Below are 21,536 nucleotides of genomic sequence, written 5' to 3' on the forward strand. Positions count from 1 at the left end.
GGTCGCTGACTGTAACTTTGAAATGGGCGCCCTTTTGCCCGCTACAATTATATAATTCCGAATTCGATATCTGGTATCCGTTATATTCATACCGGAAAACTCTGTTAATTGAAATTTTCAAACAGGAAAGTTTCAAACATTTCTCTGATATATTGCCAAAAGTAAATTGCTTCTCCTTTATCTCTTCGTAATTATCTTTCTTTAATGAATTCTTTACAGCATTTTATACATTTTAACAATTCGGGGAATACATTTTAAAATTCTTAAAAAAAATTCCGAATAGAATGTTATATTTGAAGAAAAATTTTACAATTCCATATAACACGTACAGTATATCTTTATTTCAAAAATATAAAAAGCATGAAGCTAAAGTAATATGTATAAATTTCAATTTCCATTTATTTTAAAATCGATGATAAAATTAAATTATAAATAAAATTATATCTTTTTAGCATCATCGATGTTCGAAATTTCAATCGTTCTTTTTTTTTTTAAACATCGTTTTCTTTTTTATCGTTTTAATAAAATGTGATCCCAACTCGAAGAGAGAAGCTTATAAATATGTCAAATTAGCTTTTTCTCCGTCAAAAACCCGTCATGGCATGGATCGAATATGAGTCGTCGTCGAAGTTGAGGGAATGAAAGTATTTTCACTACCGTGAGGAGAGAGGGGTGCAAAACGATCTACCAGAGACAGGATTAATTATACCCAACAATTTTAATTCCGGGAAATACAGATTGCGAATTACCTCTGGATTGCTATGTGGAATAACTTTTGTCTGATCTTCTTTCACGAAATAAAAATCTTGCCGTTCATTAAAATTTTTTCATTAGAAATATTGCTTTTATCGTTGGAGAGGCAGATAATTTGATAAATAATATATAATTTTGCAATCTAAATAATTGAATGTGAAGCGTGATAAATCAAATTAACAGAATTGCAATAAAATTGTATAATTTATGTTCAAGTTTCTTAATTTTTTTTTACTCACTGATTAATTTTATTTAATTTTATTTATTTTATAAAAAATGATAATTAATAAAATTCCCATTGATTCTATTTATTTCCATGAATTAGCTAAGTGGATATTTCCATTCAGTTTTTTGCTTCTTCCTGTCAATTATTTTAAACGTCATTTGTCCATTTTCGTTACTTTCCATATTTACGCCAAGCGAGGACGCGAATGGATTAGTTTCAATTCGAATATCTCTCTTATTATTTTTTCAGATTGTCCTCGATAATTTTAAAATAATTATGAATGACGTTTTTTTGGCGTTTAATGAGAGAGTGTTAATTCTGCAACTTTTGATTCTTCCAAATGCCAAAATTATTAACTTTCCACGGAGTTTACGGCACGATTTTCCAAGTTTAAACTCATAAGAAAGTTACTCGAGTATTTTGATGATTTACGACGTCAAATAAAGAAGTTTTAAGTTTTTTATAGCGCACTTTAATTCAACATATAATATTATATTAAGTAATCATAAAATATTATTATATTTAATAATTTATGAGTTACAATAAAATATAATTTATCTCTTTTATGAAATAAATATAGTATATATAAGAAATGATAAATATAGGAAGTACGATATGACGTTAAGAGATAAATAGTTTGATAAAAGAGACAATTATAACTTTTGCTTCCAGAAATATAAAAGATATTTTTTTTATTTTTTTGTTATTATTATTATTTTTTTTAACATTTTTCTTATATGCAGTATAAAATATTAGTTAGTTAATAGTTAATTTTAGTTTATAAATAACAATAACTATTAATAATTCATAATATCGAAACTACGAAAGCTTCTATTTTTTTTTATTCAAAAGATACAATTACCATAACCATCGACTTCGTTCAAACCTCCTCTTAAATCCCACTTCAAAACCCTATTCATCTTCACAACCATTCTCAAATATCCAAACATTCATCTTATCATCAAACGAGACGGATATTTCCGTAACAATAAAACTCTCTCTTTCCACCCTGTTCCAAGAACCTGAAGAATAGATTAATTCTTGTGGGAACGAACGATGTAATTCATATCCCATCTCGCCTCAAAAGATCTCCACACCATAAAAACAACATTAGAAAAGATCTTAAAATACTCAAAATAAAAAGAAGAAAAATATCAAGAAAGAGAATAAATAGAATAAATCAGAATAAGAATAAATCATAATATGGCTTTTACATAGCCAGTATAACGAGTATATTCCTTTAATCGCACCAACTATTTAAAATTAAAAAAAAAAAACATCAAAAATATATCATAAATCAAAAAATCTAGAATAATTGGACATTATTCCTACAATCAAAATATACCGATTTCATCGTAGAAAAATATCTTTTCAGCTTTTTGGTTCGACAGCGAATAGTCGTCTGGGGAGAGGGTTGCGTGGGCGAGCGAATTTTGGTCAGGGAGCTCGTAAGCAACCCCATGAATCGTACGTGCCTCGTTGGGACGTTGGCTTCTCCGTTGTCAACGTGTATCAACGCCCTCGTGAGCGTGCGTGTCTACACGTATACAGCTTGTTCCACAATATGTGGGTGGGTTGTAGCACCGGTGGACAACGAGGAAATGCGTTCCGGTTTATATGGATACGAAGTGTAGCCGGTTTAACCGTTTCTTGGAATGTTTGTCGCGAAAACATTGTTTTGTAAGACGAGAGTTTTCGAAGAATTCTTTCTTCTTTTAATATTGATTAACACCTTCATGCCGTTTTTTCACCGTGCTATTGGATGGATTATTTGTGGAACAAAAGGAGATTTGTGATCTATATGATATAATTAAATATCATTTTTTGATAGTATAGAATGATGTAAGAATATTTCATTAATAATGGAATTTGTAAATATAATTTTTCTTATTTATAATTTTCCTTGATTCATAAATTGAAATTATGTACTAAATAGAAAAGCTTTCTAGAAAAAGAATTCATCGAATATCAAATTCTAATGATAAAATAATAACCATCGTAATAAATTATAAATTAGAAATATACTAATTAAAAAACGATTCGCAAAATAAAATTCCACGAGTTTAAAAATAAGCAAGCATTATGAAACAACCTATACGCAACAAAATCTCCACTTTTCTCCACGCTCTGAAAATCTCTTGTCACGAAAACACTTTAGTAGTTCCCCAGAGCATCATTCGGCCCTACTCCTCTTCACGATCGTCTACATTGCTGGCCATTTTCGCCACAAATTGTTGCACCACTGTTCGTCGCGTTGTTATTAACCGCGCGACAAAGGGACCTGGATAAATCTTGATAACACTGAGTAGGATCCTCGTGCAATTCTTCCGCGGGAGTATCCGCGTTCTGATTCATGGCTGACGAGAGTTTCATTGCTCTCCGAGGATTTGGACCGCTATTTTAAAATTCGATCGAGGAAAAACTCTCTTACGAGAGATCTATGGATCTGACGACGTATTGGCTCGTATGAATTCAGTCATGATTTGGCTTCGTTGGAGATGGAATTATATTATATTAATGCAATTTGATTGAGAACCATTTTGATGAACCATTTTGAGAATGGGTTTAATAACGATAACGAATGGTGACTCGTTGTTTCCTAAAAACAGGAACTTGTCGGATAAGAATTGATAGCGGAATGTGTATTTTATTGTCTCTTTTGTAGGAGATTGCCAGTATGATTCATTAGTTTGTTTCATTCGTTAGCTATGAATAATTGAATTTCTTTTTCTACGTTAAAAATAATTTATATTAAATATCTGTAAAAAAAGATTTAATGTTAATTTTATGTCAAATTATTATATTTCAATAGTGGAAAGCAAAAATTTATTTAAATAACTATCAGAAAATATTAAGATAAATAATAATTTATCTTAAGATCAAGAATAAGAAAATGTAAATATAACTAAAGTTCAGTTTCGAATTCTATGCAATATATTTTATTCATCCCATTTCGCAACAGTAACTTTTATCTACCAACAACCTACTTACAATTGATATCAACTTCCAGCCAGATATTCCGCACAAAAGTTCCACTGTTCCTTTCATTAAAATAAATCAAAACCATTCTTTACTCTCCAAACAATTGTTCCGTTGCACACACTTGTATTCCTCCCTCTCTCCCTTCCTTCCTTCCTTCCTTCCTTCCACCCTTAACATCTCCGTCAAGATATCCTTAAAACTTTTATGCTTAAACAAGAAGAAGGCCACGAATTCCATTCCAAAACAAGCGAACAAATTCCAACTCTTCCAAACAAACCAATCCAAATTTTTCACCGTATAACAACGAATAATTCCAATGACTCGTGCCCATGATAGAAATTTTCAATTACGAAACAATCTTGGTCAAATGTGGATGCTCACGTGTATCACGGTATGTATCTTGTCCACCGAGTTGACAACAGGAATACACGGCTCGTATGATCTCGTTGCAGCGTGAAGAGCGGGGCACGGGCCCTAGCCGCGAACCAATTACGATGTATTCAACTGTGGAAGGGCTAAAATTCCGGTCGAGTGGTTCTTGAACCTCATCCGCAGATGCGGATAATCGTGTAATCCAGCGCGAACGTGCACGAGTGGCTGCGACGACCTCCTCGGATTGAGCCACCTAAAACGTTGCCGCCTTCGTAGATGCGCTCCGCTTGTCAAGGGCACAGTTGCCAGCGGTTACAAGGGGCAAATATGAGGGTATAAACGTTTGCGGTGTCTCGAGACGCGGCTCTAGGTCCTGCGAAGATCGGTGTTACGGTTTTAACCTCTTGAAATGGGCGATTCTCTGGATTTGGCGCAGCCAGGATCGGAGAAAATTTGTCATCACGTTTGTTCGAGAATGCGATCGTTTGGACGCGTTTGATAAGGTTTAATCCTTTGCGATGATTCTCAGGCACCATGTGAATTAATGCCGTAACTCAAGCGGCGATTTGAACGGCTTATTTATATTTGATTTTTTAGAATATCGCTTCATAAATAGGTTCCTAATAATAAATAGGTTCCTAGTTCTTTATGTAATCTTATGAGATGTAGAATAATATATTGTCAAATGGCTAGATTTTTTATTTCAAATTAGATCGTGATCACGGGTCAGACTTCTTCGGCATTACATCTTCGGCACTAGTTTGATTTTAACAGGGAATAGAAATATTATTTTCAAAGTTTTTGAATTTTGTAAGCTTGGAATAATATATAATAAAATTGAATGTCGTTATTGAATGACGAAATTACTTCTATTCATAAAGAAATTAACAATAGAAAAAGCAATGATGAAGATGGAAATGAAATAAGAGGTATAAGAAGGCGAAAAATAGGAATAATAGATAGTGAATGTAAAAGCAATAGTACAAATGAAAATATCAGAGAAGACACAAAAAATTCCAAATGGATAATATGCACAGAATCGAAGATATACCGCGAAGAATACAATTTGTACCCAGCGAAAAATCTATAGGATTGCAAGTATCTTCGAATATAAATGAATTAGATTTTTTTAAACTAAATTTTTTTTACTGATGAACTTATTAACGAAATAGTAACAAATAATTATGCGATAAAAAAGTTAGAAGTAAAAGTATTATTGTTTTACTTGCCTTGACAAACCGAATATTTTGATAATTGCTTCATAAAATATCACACAAAACAACAATATAGACTTAATATTTAATAAATTTTTCTTTATATGTAAAGATATTTATATGTAAATATTAAAATATAAAAGCGTTAATTTATGTGTGAAATCATTTTAAGTTAGCTATAAGAAAACACTGAACGCACCGAATGTCCGAATCATCTGGAGTTCGACTGAGTGAAAATGGCTTAGAGCGCAAAGGGTTAAGTGAGCAATATTCATTTATATATATCATTGTTTAATTCTGTTTGGGAAGATTTAGGAAAATAAATGATGATATGTTAAGATTTTTAAGGAGAAGTTGTTGTTTGATAAGATTTGAGAAAATGATTGTTAATATCTATCTATTTTGATTTATACGATAAGATTTTGAAAAGTGAATGTTAGAATTGTTGAAGAATACATATCTCTATAAAAAGATTTGGACAATTCTGTATAAAGTGTATTGGAAAATCTATTCTTTGAAAGAATGATTGTTTCGTATGCTTGAGAAAATCTTTCGCTCTTTCAACTTTGTAGACTATATAAACCATGACTTTTTGAAATTTTCTCGGGCTTCATCATCCCATGTCAGAAATTTCTAATTCATTTCTGAACCCTTACATCCATCTCTCGCATATTACAAGAACGAATACAGGGATCCTTGGAGGAAATTACTTGAGGAAGAAGAAGAATTTCCAGAGTGACAAGAAATTCTTTCCCAGCAGACTTAGCTCACCGTCTCGGAAAGCAACCAAGACATTTAGCTGGGTTGTCCCATATAATGCACCTCAGACCCAGGAATAATCTTTTTCCATGTATCCGTGACTTCTAGCGGGGCTGTCAGTCTATCTGTCGCACACCATCCTCCCGACACGTATGTAAATGACGCAAATACGCCACGCATGCTGCTTTCGGCGATCGAGGCTCTGTATTACTGGCTCTTCTCTAAGTAGATTTTCAGCCAAGAATCTCCATCTATTATTATATAGATTTATTCTATAAAGAGACTTATCATCGTATCGTGACATTTGGAAATTTGTTCTTTCTCATAGTGATCATCATATTTGTCATAGTTAAATAAATCTAAAGGATTTCGATGATAAAAAATAATTTATTATTTCATTAATATATAAAATTTAAAAACGAATTTTAAATCTGTAAGAATGTTTTGTAAAAATATCTGTAAAAATATTTTAACGTGAAGTGTATTGGGTAAAGTTGATTCAATTAGGATATTATTTTTAAGTTTAAGTTTAAATTTAAGTTTAAGAAAGAATATTTTTCTTTAAAGTTACTCAATTATTAAAGTTCTACTTTTTTAAGCTTTAAAATTTTATTTCCCAAATCAATAGTGATTTCAGTATAATCACTATTCAACGAAATGTAAATCGAGTTTAACGGAATAACGTAGCCAGATGAAACAGTTGTTTCGGAGTTTATAAGAGCTTTAACGCTCCATGGAATACCGGTAGATTAATTTATATGCTAAATTTATTTATTACGTTATGAATGTTTTGGGGAGATTCGTTGAACTAAATGATTTGTAGCGTATTATACGGTCGAGAGTTTATATGGTCAAATTTATTCGAAACTATATTACAGTTATATATATATATATATATATATATATATATATACAGAGTTCGAATCTATCTATTTAAATTGTAGTTAAATTAAGTTATGTTTATGAAATGAAATTTAATGGAATTTATAATATAAAACAAAATTTAGATATAGAATATGACAAATGTACGTTAAAAATGTACAAATGTACAGATTGCTAGATTTTATTAATTTAAATAATTTAACAAAAGTATTCATCGATTGTCGGGATCACGTTAAAATAAGGAATGACAAAAACTAAAAAAAACGTTTCAATTTCAAAATTCGATTATTCAAACGAAAATAAACCTTTCCATTCCCGTTAGAATAAAAATGAATCGATAACAATTGTCACGAGATAACCTCTGCTCGAGCCCCCAATCAAATCATCGAAATAAACACATAAAAATCATCAATTAATCCGTTCAAACCGCAAACAACAAGAGCTCGGTTCCGCGAAACCGTTTTAACGGAAAATTTTCACGAATTTTTCATCAATTTTCGGCAGACTCGTTTCCATGAGAAAAAAAAAAAAAAAGAAAAAAAGAAAAAAGTATCGAAAACCGGGATGAATATTAAGCCATAAAATTGATCGTTGATTAAATCAACATTGAGGTTTAATTTTCGCGATTTTATTCGAAATTTCTCCCCATTGCTATTTCGCAAAATTTACCGCGCGGAACGTTAAACGAGGACCAGTTTTACCATTTTTATCGCAATTAATTAACCGGTGGTATCGTAGTTACCGCGTGCACGGCAATGATAGAATTGTCCAATATGGCGGGCGTATGCGTGGCTTTAAGCTAGATTTGAATGGCGACCTATCGTAAACGTTAATTTGATACTGAGCTACGGTTTAGCCCTATCAGTAGCGAACAGACGACAATAACGACGCTTTGTAATGTTTCCCATTGTAATGGCTCCTATCCTCGGGAGAAGACGAAACATCAAGCTCTTGCCAATCTATTTCGCTGGTAACGAAGAATTTCGTTATTATTGTTTCCGCTTTAATCCAAACTTGGTTCACGTTTCGTGAATTTGAGACAATATGAATCTTTCCTTCTATATTTGACATGGAGCTTATCTAGTCCCGTTGTGGAAATGAATTTTCTCCTAATTTCCAATCGTTCAATTGTGATTTGTTTTCGAAAGAAAGTAAAATCATGATACAACGATCGAAAACTTCATCATTATTCCTAATAATGATGAATTATTTGGAATAATATCCAGAATTTAATTTTCAAACGTATTGTACACATTATTCAAAGACTTTTTAAATTTGTAATATAGATTCAGATTTGAATGTTATGATGGAATCCTTAGAATTCATGTGATTGGAAAATGATTGGAAAGAAGTCAAGATCTTAAATCGTGCAAATCTTAAATCGAAAAATCCTTCGAAGATCGTTGCAAGATTATTAAGCTCGTGTTATTTAGACAAATAATCAATCACAGATAATTTATAAGTTAAAATATCACTCGTACTTTAAAAATAACGCATATCCATCACTTTCTATCGTGGTTCATTCGGATTTCTTTCGAAAATTTCCCCGCGATTAATGACCGATCACCGAAGAAATTCGAATAATTTATACTTCGAGCTTCGTGCACAGCTTTATATTTCACGTCTGGTTAATCCGTGTTGAAGGATCGTTGGAATCCAGCCTGTACCAGTAACTTCTCCCCTGTAATTATTTTCAAGAGTATCATTTGTCATCGTTCTACTTTCGGAGGCTGTATTCGTATAAGATCCGTTGGAAGTTGCTCGTCTAATGACCGGCAACCGCTTCGTCATCTTTTCCCCGTTAAATAGTCTAATATATCCACGAAAATTGCACTCTCAGCACTTAAAGCGAATTGCAGTAGTTGGTAGTTCGTGTCAGAGATTCGTCAAGTGCCTTTAATCTTGCTTTGTAGTACCCACTCTCCCCGTTGTCGCAAGAAACTGTTGCTAAAACATGTTTGGAGTTGTTAAAATACTACTCTCATTCTCGCTCGTAATTTCTATCTGTCGTAATATTTACCATAATATTTTCCGTTTATCAGATTTTTCTAACGAAACAATTCAATTTTAACCTTCGAAAAAATAATTTCAATTCTTCGTGCAACAAAAACTATTCTGTTGTTAAATTTTTTTATCTTCGTCGAAGAAAATGTCGGATATTTCGTAAACTCCAGTTCATTTTTCTTACAAACTTACATTCCATTTCGTATTTCGATCTTATCCGTCTTTTATTTTCTGTAATAAAGTGAACGTGAACAGAAGGCAAACTGTACACGAGAAAAAAAAAAGAAATTCGAGATCAAAATCATCGCTTCGATATTTCTATCGTCACAAAAAAAAAAAGAATCGTAAGTAAAAAAAAAACCGAAATCAAAACATCCATCTCTATCTTTTCCTTGGATATTTACCTTCGATCCACATTCCGCCACGCTCTCCACGAGCCAAGTCTCTTCCCAACGCTATTGCAGTGCAACGTTCTATTCTCTTCCCTCCACCCTCATCCCGGAACCCTCAATCGCGCATTATTCATCGACGCGTTTTTCAATCCCGTGGTACACGTCGAGGAATCCTCGTGAACGCGTCCGCGACGTGGAGAGCCTCGTTCGAGATAAATCGAGAGACGAGCTCTCGTTGGAAGCCAGATAAGCTTGTGCGTTGCACGTGTGTTACGTGACATCGTCTTGCACGATTGATTCTTTTTCCCCCTCTCTTTCCATCCACGCTGGCCTCGCGTGGGTGAACTCTCTCTCTCTCTCTCTCTCTCTCTCTCTTTCTCTCCCTCCTCTCACGAAAATGGATTTAATATTTCCATTCGCGGCGCGGATCGATATAAATGCAAATTAGGGCTCGCGCGATTCCTGGACGGAGGTGGTTGGTTGGTTGCAGAGGAGAGAAGAAGAAACGATTGGTCGATGAGCCGAGACCGATTTTCAATCGGCTGCGTTACGCCGACAACGGGATTATGATCGAACGTGGATCCGTTCCTGGCCGAGTGGATTAATGGATTTCGAGGGAACGGAGGAAGGATTGGAGGAAAAGTAGTTAGATCGAACAGGATTTCGATTTCGTGTTAAGCTTTCGTTGAATCTTTCGAGGATTGGTGAAGATAAGGGAGAGCGGAGATCTTTTAGTCTGTTTAACATTCGTGATACGGGTTTCGCATTTTTTATATCTTTAATGATTAATATCTGTCTTTGTATAATATAAATATTCTATAAGTTATAATTTGTGGGATTCGAATAATAATGAATGATGTTTTAAAACATTTATAAACGATCTGGATCTTTAAACGAAAGGAATACGTGTTATAATCTGTTTATTTAGAAAGATTAGTTAGATTAGTTAGATTTGCATGCATTTCTACTTTTCAATCAAGTATTATCTTACCGTGTTCTACATACATATCATTTCCATAATATCAAATTTTTTATGGTCATATGAAGAAACGGTATACATAGAATCCAGTTAATTAACATGTAAATGTTGCAATAAATATAGTGGTTCGTGTGAATATTTTACACGAGAAATTCGACTAACCTACAATTTCCGATTTTAATGAAAGTTCGTTCGTTTACAACATAATAAAGTATACGTTTTATCTCGCACCGCTACAACGAGAGCATATTGAAATTTGATCGTTGATTTTAAAAATGATATTTCTACAAAAAGAAAAAAAAATTACTCCGTATTAAAGATAAAGAATTACTATTTCGTTCAAATACCCGTATCTTTATTATGTAATCGTGAAATTATGATGTAATCATGTGCAAATACAATTTTGTATCAGATCACGTATTTAACTATCATACGATTTCCATACAAAATATCGAAGGCGCGAGTCTTCTACTTCCGGAATGCCTTTTTCTTTCTTCTCTCCCTTATCAAATGACCACCACTCGAACGAGCCATTCCTCAAAGTAAAATTCCAATCTAACAGTGGCTGTCGTCAAAAAGAAAAAAAAAAAAAAATGAAAAAAAAAAAATGATAAAACTCGTAGAGAGTATGGAATAGAACGAAAGGGAAGGTAAATGTGGCGCGGCAAAGTTATCGGCAGACGGTAATTAAATCGCGAGTCGAGACTGGTTTGTTCCGCGAAACGTCGAATTAAATTAATCGCACCGATGCCGCGTTCTTCGATAAATTCGTGTACGCCGGCCAATCGAATTAATTCTGTCGCGTGCACGCAGACTTGAAACGAAATGAGCCACGAAGTTGCGCAACCAGTTACACATAGATACGTCTCGTTTGCATTATTAATTGTCGTCCATTGTCCATGGATATACGGTGACACGGCGTTGCACGTGCTTGTCGCGACGCGTTTTCGTGTTAATTCGAAAAGAACCGGAATGATTGATCGATGGGATTTTGGGATGATTCTGAAGAATGACTTGAATAGAGCGATAAAATAGAGAAGAAGGAAACGAAACACGAAATTAATAAATTTTATGGTGAAAATAAATACATATAATTATGTTTAAAACATCAATGCTCATTTTATCATAAAACCATATAATTTCTTAGCAACTAGAAACTTTATTCACATTAAACTAAACCTTTTTAAACCATTCTATCTAAAACTTATCACTTATAGAATAATCAAAATCCATTTCCAATCAGAAGCATCCATACATTTACATCATATCGTAAAATCCTATCATCGTTTATCTATATTTGTCACAAAAGTCATATCCTCGATCGAGTTTTCAGTAACGGTGCCAAACTCTCGCAGCGACTACTGCAATCGTACGAATCGTTTTAAAAAAAGAGAGGGAGAGAGAGAGAGAGAGAAAGAATTGAAAAGCAAAGGAAGATTATGAAAAGTCCACTTCCGTTTACCGGGAAAAGTTGGGCAAATTTATCGAATCCGTAAAAGTCGGAAGTTTTCGTCGCGAACTCCTGGGAAATTGGAAGCGGACCGATAGACGACTCGTTACATCCACCTACCCCCTTTATCCAGCCAGGACGGCACACTATATCGTGTATCTTATTCCCGTGTATCCGTCTGTGCTCCCCGTGGAGTTCCATCGACGTTTCTTCTTTTTCTTCTTACCTCGCCTCGGCCTTCGCGTTTCGTCCTTGCCCGTCGGGCTACACGCTGCTTCGTGACACCTAATTTTCGCTTGTATCCCGACGCGTTCCCTGAATATATCCTATCCTTGGATGCTGTGAAAAAGGATTCCTGGTACACTGGAGGAATTAGCGTGAAATCCGCATGAATCTTGGTAAAAGAAACTTAGGTGGATTTTTTTGGATTTTGACAAGTGGAATTGTGAACGTTGAGCGTGTAAGGTTCTTCGAGATTATTTATTTTAATTTTGTGAAAGTTAGGATGAAAATAATGATTTATCATTTTAATGTTAATTTATGATAATTTATGAAATTATATGAAAAATATTAATATTTGGAATATATTGATATTGTATTTTATTTAGAAATTTTCTCTAATATATATATATATTCAACTAGTATATATATTTTTTAATTTTAAATTAATACTGGTGTAGAAATTCGAAGAAATCCTTCGATATTAAACGACACGCTCGACTAATTCTGATTCTAATCTCATGCAAGAAATAGAGTCTAATTTCCCTGGTCGAATAGTTGGCGTAACCATGTTCTCAGAAGTTTGATGTTCCTAACTCTATAATCCAGGTCTGTCTGAATCCTGACGTTTCCGTTGGTTGCCCGGAGAATCAGGAAGAAGCATCCAAGTCCCTTCTAAGTCCTAGAATTAGAATTTCCGGTGTTTCTGGCCTGGAAAACGACACGGGGATAAAATTACACGTGAAATCCTTGATATCTTATCTTCAATTTTGCAAAATTTAGTAGATGAAAAATAGAAAAGAAACGTACTATTTACTATTATATTAAATAACATTCTTTTTATCTCACTTAATAAAATTTGAATTTAAATTAAACAGGATTTAATGAGATTAAAAATATAAAAATTAAAATAAGATCTCTCATTGGCTATTTGACTCGTTCATCAAACCGAAATTAATTATCTCCTATTCCTCAAATCTATATATACATTCAGTGACCATACAAATACACGCTATTAATAACAACTTTTATCCTAAAGACACGGAAATAAAATCGTATAAATCCTCCATCTCGTTTACCCTCATTCATCCCACCGTCCACCATTCGAAAACCTCCGTTAATCGACACGCCCGAACGAATCATAATTCTCACACAACCACGCCCGCGTGTCCTCCATGCCCGAAGGTCTCCAATCTTTTAAAACCCTTATTAGCAAACCAGCCCTGTTTCACGCTCACGTTGAACACGTGTCCCCGGAACTCGTATATTTTTGCGGATGCACACCGAGGAAGAACCGCATCGAGTTGTAACCACGGAGAGGGAGAGAGAGAGGGAGAGAGAGAGAGAGAGAGAGAGAGAGAGAGAGAGAGAGAGAGAGAGAGAGAGAAACAGAGAGATTGCGTGCGTGTGCATGTGCGAGAAAAGGAAAAATAGAGAGAGAAAGGTTCATCGTGGAAATGAATGAGCGTATAAATCAGCGTTAACGATCGTTCTGCAAACAACTCGGGAGGCCGACCGGTCCCCAAATTAAATAAGTCCGCACCGATCTCTATCGAATCGTCTTTCTTTTTTCCCCCCTTCTGTCCCTCTTTCCTTCGTTTATTTCCACCTTGGTACACGCGTGTATATATATATGTATATCTAAACACGAGGGACGAGGCATCGATCTACGAAGGAATGCATTATTCTTAGGTATTCGAGATTGCCTCGTTCCCGTGCCGATTCTCGCTGCTTTGCATATAACAGCAATAAGGAGGAGATTTATGCGTTTGATACGATAACCACGCGAGATCTCGATCTGTCCAGCAGCTGTTGATTCCTTCTGCTTGGAGAAGTAAGTGTGAGAAACGAATAAATTGTATTCGGAGAGGAGATATTTTAATTTAAGATAGTTATTATGGTTTGGATAGATTTTTTTTTTGGTTGGAACCTCTTGTTGTTCAAAAAAATTTGGTATTATTTATAAATTCATAATATATGTCTATATAACATTTATAAAGATATTTTTTTGCATGCAAATTGAAGAAGAATCATTATCATATTATGTACAATTAAATAAAATAATTTGAATATCTACAACTAGAAAGTTAGTTAAGAAGATATTTTTGCATCGATTAATCATCAAGTATTGTGAATCATTTATTTTTTCAATTATTATCGTATTATAATTATTATCTATAATTAAATAAATTAAAAATTATATAATATATCAAAGATTCCATCATTCCATTTCTCTACAATTATCATACAATTAAATGAAATATAAGATTGGAGAGATATTTCTGTATGGGTTAAATAGTTTCAAGAGAAATATCAAGATTGACAAAGGGTTCACGGGAGAATTGCACGTGGCCCGTGTCCATTAGCGTGCACAGGAAAGGAATTCCCATTTCCGGCGTACTTTTAAGCGGTTCGATACTCTTTTTAGAAACGCTGCATCCACGGAACAAAATTAGATACGGGAGAAACGTCTTCTGCGACTGCATTCGTGTCTCGTGAGCTCTGCTAAGTGTATATATTCGTGCGTTTACAGTGAGTACATTAGAGTGTCAGATGAATTCATTATGGAGTTCGTGTCTACATAACGGGAACCGTTTTACTCGCGAATTTAGAAATATACGATTTATGATTAAATGGTGGGTTTGCTCGAATAACGTTATTTGTTTCCATTCATAATTTTAATTCGTACATTACTTCGAATGGAGCGAGATAATATGTGGTATAATAGCTCGAAATATTTTCATCTTTAATTTATAAATAATTATTTTAACAATTAGTAATAACTGGTTATTATAGAGAGAAATTTATAATTGTAATTTACTCAATTTAGGAACTCTTTCTTATTTTATTTCCTTTCTAAGGTATTAAATAGTTGACATATTTATAAAAATATTTGAAGATAATGTAATGTCTTAAAAAATAAGTATACCTTAATTTATTTTTTTTTTACTTTCGTTTATTTATAAATATATAATAGAAATTAAAGATATCGATATAAATATTTAAAAATCTATTAAATACTAATATATATTAAATAATATATGAAATGATATAGTTGATTATACATTTATCTGATTGAATTAAAAATAAATTTCAAAAACAACAATATAAACAACAATAAAAACAGGAATCAAGATCCATGAAAAATCAATTTAAGAAAAAAATAATTTGCGTTACTTCTCTATAGAAGATTCGAAACGATTAACTTTTCGGATGGTGTTCCGCTCGGATCAAAAGTGAATTCGACACTTCAACACACTTTGGAATTTCAGAACTTTTTATTTCTCATCGGATCAGCTTACATTCTACTCGAACAACCCCAACACCTTTTTCCCTTTTTTTTTTTTTTACCATCGAGGCTGGATGGCGGGCCGGATCGCCAGGAAATTTGAAACTGAGGGAGAAGCATCCGCGATAAAAGTCGAAAGCTCGGTGAAACGTTCTCTTCGACGATCGAATTGCAACGTGTCGCGCGGAGATCTCCGAGGAAATTGCGTTTCGATGATAAACTGCAAGATTTTTAATATTTGGAAACTGTCGTATGATTGCCAATGATTAATCGTATAATACGTCTGCAATTTTCGCGAGTGAAAAAAATTATTCGTTTTTAATCTTAAAATCCGAGATACAATAATTGTTGTAGCGATGTAAGTTATGTATGAATAATACAAATTAAGGAATAATATTCTTAATAATTGAAGAACTCGATATTTTAAATTTTCAAAATTTTGAGAAGAATTCTAAAAATGCATTTTCATTTTAACACTGTATTCTATAAAAAATAACGTAAAAGATAAAGTTGCTATTTTATCGTATTATTTGAAACATAGATTCTTTTATTGAACATAATAAAATTATGATTATAAAATAAAACAAATTGGCAATTATTTTGGAACAATCAATAAGAGAAATCCTCTTGCATAAATTAGAAAATTTGTTAGAAATAGTACTCTATGTTTCTTGTAAACATTTACAATATTCTCGATAATCGTAAAATAAAAAATTTACGAAATCCTTTGATTCCCCTACGACAATTCGTATAATTTTCATAATTTCTCGTAGTAGCTCGTGAAAAGAGATCAAAAGGTATCAATTTAGTGCGTTGACAATGCATCGTTTGTTCAGAGTTCATCCATCGGCGCATGCAGCTCGTTTCGCATGCCGGTGCAATTCGCAAATATTTGCGCGACGGAGGAAGGATTGCAAAAACGTGGAGTTCCGGCAGAACCGGCTCTGAGTGTACAATACGTGCGCTCATAACAGGATATTGGATGTTTCGTGTAAATGAACCATTTGTACCGCGCAATGTTTCGCTCTCTTTCTTTCTTTCTCTCTCTTCGATCCGTTCGAGTTTTTAATCGCTTAAAGCTTCTTTGAATTATCGATCAAAGTAAGCTTGAATTTTTTCTCTCGTTCATCATTTCATTTCAGAGAAATGAAAATACGCGGATGTTATTTGAGTTACGTTACACGGCTACTTATTCAGAGGAATTTTTAATTACTATAAAAGAGAGGTAATTCGTGGCAGAAATTGTACATATGACGGGATTAATTAATTTTTATACGATTAATTTTATGTGGATTTATTGTGTTAAAAAAATGTGAAAATCGAACGGAAAATCGAATTTTTAATTACGTTAATTAAAATTACGTTAATTAAAAAAACAAAAACAATTACAAGTTTAATTAATCAAAGGATTGTATAATTTTTATGTAATTTAATTTTTTGGATGAGCGATTGGAATAAGAGTATGAAAGAATATTCATTTGCGATATTCATTGCATAATATAGATTATTATCATAAGAATTTTTTCAACATTATTAATTTTAAGATTTGTTATACTTATATATTATATATTTATAATTTGAATATATATTTCCTCTAATTATACTATATATTATATGGTATATACTTTATACGTATATTTCAATATTATCAAAATTTCTAGTAATTCTAACATTCGGAATTAACAGAATTCGCGTAGAACGATCCGTACGAAAATTCATTAATTATTATGACACACTGAATTATTAAATTACCAGCGGTTAACCAATATTTCGACGCAATTTAGAACGTAAACTATTATATATTAATCGAAATTAACAGTTAAACACCTATATATATTTTTAAAGGAAATTACCACTTTCCACATAAAATCTTTTGATATAATAGATCATAAAGGAAAGTATTGTCTTTTAATTTTTTAGAAGAGCAATTTCAAAGTTATCTATAATTGAAACTTATGATTAAACGCTCGTATTATAAAATTTAAGTTTTTTATTTCTTCGAGTTTGAAATATATGAAACTTTGTAAAGTATAATGAGTTATATGGAGCAAATTTTGTTTTAACAGAATATCATTCGAAGTAGATGTAATCAACGCCCAAGGTTTTAACGACTTTTCCAATTTTTTTAAAACTTATTAAATGAAAAGTATTGTTATTAATTCTTAGTATTCTCCCATACTGTCATAAAAATGAAAAAAATATACATTACTCACAAATTTTTATTAAAATCAGAATTTTTAGTTCAGATGAATTTTCTTGCCTAAGACAGAATTTTTTTTTTTTTTTCTGACCGGTATATCCAATAACCTCTTGGTCGGGAATTATAAAGAAAAACTTCGGCACGAAGCGAATTTCCGCGGAGGAGGAAATAGAGGAAAAAAAAAAAATGTCGAAATTACCGGATGGAAGTTTCCAGGAAAATATTCCTGCAAGGGTTCTCCGCGTCCAATAAAAAAGGCGGATGAAAGTGGGTGTACAAGTTTTCTCGGTAAAGAAATTTCAAACACTTCGCGTTCTCCACCCTGTGCAAAGAATGCATCCGTGCCTCCGTTGTTTTCGCGTTCTACTATATAACCGGTGTTACACACTCGCCGCAGTTTCATTACTCTTTCGTCGTGCCGCCCAATTTCGACGCGCGGACTGCAAGCTTTATTACGTTCTCTCACCGTTATATTACTGGACAGTGCTGTTCACGGTGGCTGGAAATCATGCTTAGTTCGAGATTTTAAAGTTGGAACGAAATTTTTCTCTTTTCCTTTGGGTCTTCGTTTATTTTTATTGGGAAAAAAGAGAGGTTGAATGTGAAATTTGATTGGATCATAAAAATTTATGATAGTGTTTTCTAACATTTTTTTAACTATTTTAAAGACGCTTTTTAAAGATTTATATTCTCAAGTCTTTTTATGCTTCAAAATGTATTAACGCTTTGCATTTTTCTGATTTTTTCGAAGGATGTTTGCTAGAAGAATGAAAGATGATAAGATATATACAAATATAGTATAGAAATAAATTTAATGTTACATTATTATTATTTTATTCGATATATTTATATGTTTTGTAAAATAATTTAATAAAATGTATCATAGTTTTTCAACATTCTTTATTCGCAATTTTTCAAATTCTCTATTTTGTATCATAATAATCAATTTTAAATAATAAAGAAAATACATTATATAATAAAACAATAATATTGTTTGAAACTTCTATTCAATAATTTCGCTTTTTTATAATTTTTAAGAAATTAACAATTTCTCTCTTTTCAGGTAACTATATGTCTTTGCGCAAAAATTTCCCTTTAAAGTTGGACGCCATCTTGACCGGAATCATAAAGGCTTTACGAGGTGCGTAATTAAAGCTGATTATCTTAACGGCCATTGTAACAGCCAGATATCGGTCCCGTCTTCTCCCTATAAATACTTACGATAGGCTTTTAATTGGAATTCATGGGCTCGAGTGCATACTATTCCCATACGATAATCTTGGTTGTATCAAAGCGATATCGGGGACTAGAGACGAGTATACCTACCTCCGTTTCCAGGCAAACGTGATAAACGTATCTCTTGAGAAGGTTGTTGCACAATTACGATAAATTCTTAGGGGAGACGGTAATTAATAGTTGAAAACAGGCCTTGTTTCCTTCGTTTGAGCCCTTGTAAATAGATGGTTCGTGAAATCGATTTAATTTTTTATTTTTTATTTCTTTTTATTTTTATCAAGAGTTTTTGAGAATTCATTGGAAACAGGTTTTGAAGATGCGTGAGAGCGTATATTTGGATTTTAATAGATTCTGGACTGCATTCTTGGTAGTGAATTTAAGGAATTTGAAACGTTTTTGAGGAATTTCTTCTTGGAGATTTTTCAAATGTTTCTTCAATTATTTTATTCTTCTATTGAGTTAATAGAGGGGTTAATAATACTAATAATTTATTAAAATTATATTTTAAAGAAATAATGTGGAATGATGATATTAGTTATATTATTTATTAATTATATTATTATTATAATTATAATATTAGTTATGATGTAATTAATGCAACATTATTTTGTTTCTCCTTAGAGGCTCCCCAAAAAAAAAAATTTCTATAAAGTCTAAAAAACAAATTCTTAAACATGATATAGTATGCAAAACAACTTCATTAATTTCCATCATACCTTTATTCGAAAATCCCTTACCTATCACGATCAAAGCGTACATATTATCTCGTAACATCCTTTATCGAGGACAACATGAATGAATAATTAAACGATCCCTTAACTGTATACGTACATTTACACTACCTGATTTAACTCGTTTTAATTTTATTAACAATGATAACTTCGATGCTGTTCGATTCTCGAATAAAGGAACAACAGCAATTTTCCATCGTATGACAAATGATTCTATCCACTTTTGAAAACAAAGCCTTTCACGTTTTATCCTTTATGCCACGGTGGCGAGAATCATGCTCTAAGCGAAGAAACAACCCGCGACTGACACTTGCAAATGACGTTAGTGCCGTATTAACTCTGTCCGCGGCGAGACAAAACGTCTCACGCCGTTTTCCAACTACGGAGTCGTCGTTGCCTCCGTCGTCGTAAATTAGTTCCAAGTTAATCGGTGACGGCGTAGGGTTGCGAGCACCAGCCTCTTCTGGAAAGATGGCCGCGCGAAAAGAGATAATTTGCATTTTAATTGCGCCAGTCTGCGCCACTCCACCCCTCTCTGCACCCTCGTCCACTACGTTGACACAACTGCACCCTTGCAACTTGCACACCGCGTCTTTTCTCACGTTACCACGCACAAAAAACCTTTGTTTCGAGGGTATTGTACCGTATACCTTTACGAAGAACGGTGAATTAGAGGATTATCTGGATATTTTTATTGTAGCGATTTCGTATTTGTATTAGTAGATTAATTTGATTTGATTTCGATATTTTTATTATGTCGTGATCGAATTTTTCTTTTTCATTTATTCTGTGATTTTCATTTTGTTGGTATCGTAGTTACAATAATTTTAAATTTAAAATTTCGAACATGATTCTCATGATCTATCTAATGAAATTTGAAATTTTAATGAAATTTGAAACGGAATGAAGGAAAATTTTGGAAAATATAACAAAAAATAGTAGAAATATTTATTTTACATGTTTTTAATTTCTCTTCGTATCAATTATTATTAATTATTATTATTAATTAAAAATTCGCGAGCAAAATAATAATTTTATTTTTAAAATAAATTATATATAAAATATATCAATTCGAATCGTAAGAATTTAGAATGTTTTAACGAGCAAAAATACTTGCACGAATATTCAATATTCCATTTGTTGAAAAAAATCAAAGGGCGAAAAGAAATTATCTCCAACCGCGATTCCCCTCGCTCCATCCCCTTTTCTCTTAAACTTCCCATTTGTGAAATAGCAAAGAAGGAGGACAGGAAAAAAAGGAGGAAGCGTTTAATTGTAAGTACATTCAATTTACCCGGCCGATCTCTTTCTCTCGATTTCTTTGAATTTCTTCTCCGCTCCATCGAAAAGGGTGGAGGTGGTAGAAGAGGCATGGAATAACGGGAGAAGTTTACGGAAGATGCTCGCGAACTTTAACTTCCGCCCCTCGAAATCCTTTGCATTGAGGCCATTAATAAATGGGGCTATTCGAATAAGTTGCGTAGAATAATCAATAATTCGATGAATTACGGAGAGGGATGAATGACTCGGCGAAAGTACGAGGGATTCTGGTTTCTCGTGATAATTTCTCAGCCAGTGCTGGTTTGTTAAAAGGGAGAAGAAGAGGTATCGCAGATTGGAAAATAATTGGATGCAAATCGATTGATATTTTAAAGTATCGATGTTCTAGAAATTAATATAAAAGAGGAGGAGATTGAAAGAGAAGGTTGGTTTTTTTTTTGCTTTCATTTTCAGTGTTTTTCCAATTTTTTTCAATCAGTGGTCAGTTAATCATATTTATTTTATGAAACGAACTTAAAAAATATCGATATATTATTCTTCTAAATAATTATTTTTTCATTTTTTCGA

The 21,536-nt window shown here is 32.9% G+C and overlaps 1 protein-coding gene across 1 annotated transcript in view; it reads left to right on the forward strand.

The window, feature by feature from the left end:
• Positions 1–21,536, forward strand: part of LOC122711777 (tyrosine-protein kinase transmembrane receptor Ror) — a 276,507-nt gene that overhangs the window by 42,299 nt on the left and 212,672 nt on the right. The gene's annotated exons all lie outside the window — the stretch shown is intronic.

The sequence above is a fragment of the Apis laboriosa genome, unplaced genomic scaffold (genome assembly GCF_014066325.1).
Source record: "Apis laboriosa isolate Shangri-la unplaced genomic scaffold, ASM1406632v1 scaffold188_cov152, whole genome shotgun sequence".
NCBI classification, from domain to species: Eukaryota; Metazoa; Arthropoda; class Insecta; order Hymenoptera; family Apidae; genus Apis; species Apis laboriosa.